Source organism: Phocoena sinus, chromosome 4 (genome assembly GCF_008692025.1).
Source record: "Phocoena sinus isolate mPhoSin1 chromosome 4, mPhoSin1.pri, whole genome shotgun sequence".
In the NCBI taxonomy this organism is placed as follows: Eukaryota; Metazoa; Chordata; class Mammalia; order Artiodactyla; family Phocoenidae; genus Phocoena; species Phocoena sinus.
This window is the reverse complement of record NC_045766.1, coordinates 132,101,188-132,105,943: the sequence shown is the minus strand read 5'-3', so window position 1 is coordinate 132,105,943 and position 4,756 is coordinate 132,101,188. Positions and strand designations below refer to the sequence as shown.

Here is a 4,756-nt window from a genome sequence, read left to right as displayed (position 1 = left end):
CTCACATTCAAGATATTCCACCACTGAGGAAAACTGCTAAGAATGGTCCATGTGTGAAAAAATTTCTTAGAGAAACACGGAGTTGGAAAAATAATCACTGAATAGACCTTAGAAATAGTTCACTGCATAACTTGACAAAAAACACAAAGCCTCACTCAGAGAACATATTCGTTGTTCTCCTACACTGTAATAGTTATAATTTCACCATGACAAACACCAGACATTAAGATTAAGCTAACACTGGTGTTTCTTTTACTCCCCCTCCCCTTTAAAAACAGAACATATAACTGCATGTCACTGTAGCAATTTCCAAAATAGATCAATTTGTTACAATCACTATTTGTAAGAGCAAACTTTACCCCCAAGAGGAAAAATTAAATAAACAAAACTTTAAAAATTTTGAAGACAATTTTTTTGTCATAGGAATACAAAACACGTACAGTATAAGTTAATAAATTTTAAGCCACTGTATAGACAAACAACATGCACAATATTGTATCAAGAGAGTAATGGAGGAGTAATCCTTTCACTGGAGAGACATCATCATAGACAAGCACATTTCTTTAAAAATAAAGAAAAGGAAAGAAACCGTTCAAACTGTTTAAATATCGTCTCCTCCCATTCTCTCTTCATTTTTAGCCCTCAGATATGTTTTTTTTTTTTTTTTTTTTTTTTTTTTTTGCGGTATGCGGGCCTCTCACTGTTGTGGCCTCTCCCGTTGCAGAGCACAGGCTCCGGACGTGCAGGCTCAGCGGCCATGGCCCACGGGCCCAGCCGCTCCACAGCATGTGGGATCTTCCCAGACCAGGGCACGAACCCGTGTCCCCTGCATCGGCAGGCACACTCAACCACTGCGCCACCAGGGAAGCCCCTCAGATATGGTTTTACCTTGCATTATTCTAAAAAGCAGCCAGAGCTGAAGCTGAAATTTAAAAGAAAAATGGGTTTTGTAATTCAAGTAAATCATTTCCAAATGTTACAAGGAAGGACACAACATTGCTCACTGGACATGAAGATAAATGAAGGAAAGCCCCACCTACCCCCCAGATCTGTTCCCATCCGTGGTATTGACTTAAGACTCCTGTTAGGGCACAGAAGCTGTAAAACTCTCTTCTGCTAGTTCTTCTGGTAGGTTTGGTTGGTTGGGACTTTCTCTGTAGCATGTGCACAGGACCTTCTAAGGAAAGTCATGCTGGGTAAACTGTGCCACGTGACAGAACATCGTCACACTCTTCTATTTCACTGTCACCTGGATCCTGGTCAGCGTGTGCATTTCACAACTGGAAGCTCCATTTTGGTTTTAGCAAAAACAGCTGTCAGGTTTTCCTCAATCATTACTCATTCCTTTCCTTGCCCAAATAAAACAAAGAGACAAACGAATCTGGTGTCGCTCCCTATCTTGGGAGTTCACGCTGTTACTGATCTTAATAAAAACGGCTGAACGCATATGCAATAGGTCATGTGTTTAGAAAGACTTATCCAAAATGAGAAGGAAGGACCTAAGGCTCACTGAAACAGACTTGTGGAAATAGCATTGTGGTTTCCTACAGTTCTAAAACATGCACAGATGGCATAAGAGAAATCAGTCTCCAGCTTCTACGCTTTCATTAAGAAGAAAAAAAATACATAGAAAAAGTTTTGGTCAAATAGGAGTTAAGTATTTATTATCTGATAATGATTTTAGTTTATTTTTCTACAATAATTATTTGGGGAAGGAGTGTTTTCAGGGAGGAAAAACTGACACACTTACAAGGCTCTGAAATTGGACAGAATGTTTATGAACTCTTCCTATAGGATTTTTCTACCAGTAAGCTCCTAGCACCTGAATTTTCACACACTGTACCATGAACTCTCTCAAAATGACCGCCAACTTCTACAATCCAACAGCGTTTCAATCCACCCTAGTCAGTTGCGTCAGCGTAAGGTACAGTGGGGAAGACTCAAGTGAGGATTGAAACAGCAGTGTAATCCCAGAGGAAGGAGCTGTGGCAGCTTAAAAATCAGGATTTCCGTGGAAATATCAACACAAGAAATAAGATACAGACCTGAATTTTCTCTATTTTTGTGGTGTTTAACGTTTCTATTAAAGCGATTAACAATTTTTGTGGTGGATTTAAGTTAAGAAGAAAGAAGGACAAAAATTCCACAGCCATCTGCCAAGCGCCTATTAACCAAAACCTTTAAAAAGTAGCTTTGATTCTCCTCAGGCAAGTCTTCTGGCCTAGGAGATAGATAACAGTAAAACCAACCTGGATAAGGCTGAATAAGGAGGATGTAAAAGCCAAAATAAAGAAAAATACACAATCAGTGGCTTGATGTTACATATGGCTATAATGTAGAAATACTATAAATGGCAATTCAGTGTTAATATTGTCAACTAAGTAGAAACTTGTGAAAACTGGCAAGGCCTAAACCACAAGGATAAATATACATCATGTTCTAAGTCTATCAGCTTGGGTTTTAAACTATTCCATGTCTGGTGGAGCAGGGGTTCCCAGGCCCTGGTCTGTGGACCGGTACCGGTCCTGTTAGGAACCAGGCTGCCCAGCAGGGGGTGAGTGACAGGCAAGTGAGCAAAGCTTCATCTGCCGCTCTCCATTGCTCGCATTACCGCCTGAACCATCGTCCTTCCCTACCCCCATCAGTGGAAAAATTGTCTTCCACAAAACCAGTCTCTGGTGTCAAAAATGCTGTGGACCCCTGTGGTAGAGTATACCCTAAAAAAAATGCACAGCTAAAACAGATGAGATAGAAAGTACCCAAAATCCTTACTGGAACCACAAGACTTATTGAATAAGGGCCATTCCATTTAAGTATTCTTTTCATCTTAAAACCCTGTTCTCTAGCAATAAGTTAAAGAGAGCTCCACTTGCATTAAGCTACATAACAGCCCATATGCCAATGTGAGGCTGCTACTCCAATACAAGCACAGCTAGCCTGACTTTCCACTAGTGGAATTTCAGCAAAAATGTCAGAGGTGATCAAAGACAGCACAGGTCATGGGTTTCTCCCTAGGAAGATCATCCCTCCCTTAGCCTCCCCCACCCAACACTCAACTCATGGTAAAAAATAAAGACTGCAGTAGTAACATCAGCGTGCCCTGCCAGTCCACCTGGGGGCCTTAATTGTTGCCTTCTCCCGTGTAATGGTCTTGCTGATCGCTTGTCTAGAGCAAGAGGTTGTTGCAGAGGGGCTGCATGATGAGTGTGGAGTCCCCGTAGGAGTCCTGTTGAGAGCATCTAGAGCTCGGTGATGGTGTCATTGAGAGCAGTCTTGGCCAAGTGGCAGGCTTGCTCTGGGGCAGTCTGGATTTCATAGTAGAAAATGGAGTAGTTAAGGGCCAAGCCTAATTTAATGGGGTGAGTGGGCTGCATGTTCTCCTTGCTGATCTCATGGGCATTGCTATAGGCTTTCTCAGATGACTCCACAATGGTCGCCCTATTCTCTCCAGTGGTGAATTCGGCCACGTAGCAGTAATAGTGCCCTTTCATCTTCAGGTAAAACACTTTGCTCTCACACTAGGTCTCACTGCAATTCTTGATCAGGTAGTTATCCAGCAGGCTCAGCACACCCTGACATACCACCTCCAACTCCTCCATTTTTTCCCGGTAAGCATGGACAATCTCTATCTTTTTCTCATTACCATTTACAGACGTCTTCTGCTTAGTGCTAATAATGACCGTCCAGGAAGAATGGTGTGCAACTGAAGCAGAATCTGGTCTTTGTACCCCGACACCAAATTAAATCTTGGAGACCGAGTTTTGAGTGAAGTAGAGAAGAATAGCTTTATTACTTTGCCAAAGGGGGCCACAGTGGGCTAATGTCCTCAAAACTGTGTGTCCTGGCCTGAAGGACATAGTGAGTTTTATAATAATTGTTTAAAGAGGGTGTGATCAGCTCTTGGACATTCTTCTGACTGGTTGGTTGTGAGGTAAGTAGGAATCAGCATCATCAACCTTCTGGTTCCTACCAGTCTGGGGTCTCTGTGCTTGTGGGCAACATACCGTTAACTTCTCCCACCTGGTGGGGGTTTCAGTATCTACAAAACAGCCCTAAGATATTGTGACGTGTACCTCTTGATGGGGAGCCAAGACCCTGCCCCAAGGCTGCGCTTTGTTTCTTTTGACTGTTCCTCCCTTGTCTCTGGATCCCCCTCCCTTCCCTAATTAGCAACTGTTTGAACCTGCCCATTGGAACTCAGGGTAGGTCATGGAGGCTGAATGAAGCCTATTTCTTGTAATCAAAGAAATGGGGGACACAGAAAAGCTTTTGATCCCAGGAGCCCCATGGGTCCTTCTCGGTTTCACAACTCCATTCTTGTGGGCCACTGAGAGGAGGTTTCTTTCTTCATTGGACAGTGGCTCATTCAGCTCTGCCATGGCCATGTTGTCATAGCGCTCTGCCAGCCTGGCTTTCTGCACTAGTTGCTTGTGGTCCACCATCTTCATGGGCTGGGTTGGGCCGGACCAGAAGACCTGGGCAGACTAAAGGACTCGGAGGGCAGCTGCAGTGCAGCTGGAGTCCCTGTGCCAGTGGGCCCAACCCATGAAGCGAGTGGCTGAGGGGATGGTGGCAGCGTAGAGGCCCAAACTAATTTTTTTATGAGAAAAAAAAGAAGACTAAATGGCAAAGTTTGTTCCCTTACACGTTATTTGCATGTTATTTTCCAATTTCTGGGCCTCCTTCATCTTTCTGATCTCTAAGGAAACTATATATTATTTATAGAAATCTGAAGTTATAAAATAAAAAATTAAAA

At 43.1% G+C, this 4,756-nt stretch overlaps 1 pseudogene; it reads right to left on the bottom strand.

Annotated features, from left to right (window-relative positions):
- Nucleotides 1-3,121: 3,121 nt before the first annotated feature.
- On the bottom strand, nt 3,122-4,442 carry LOC116753252 (annotated as a pseudogene).
- Nucleotides 4,443-4,756: the final 314 nt, after the last annotated feature.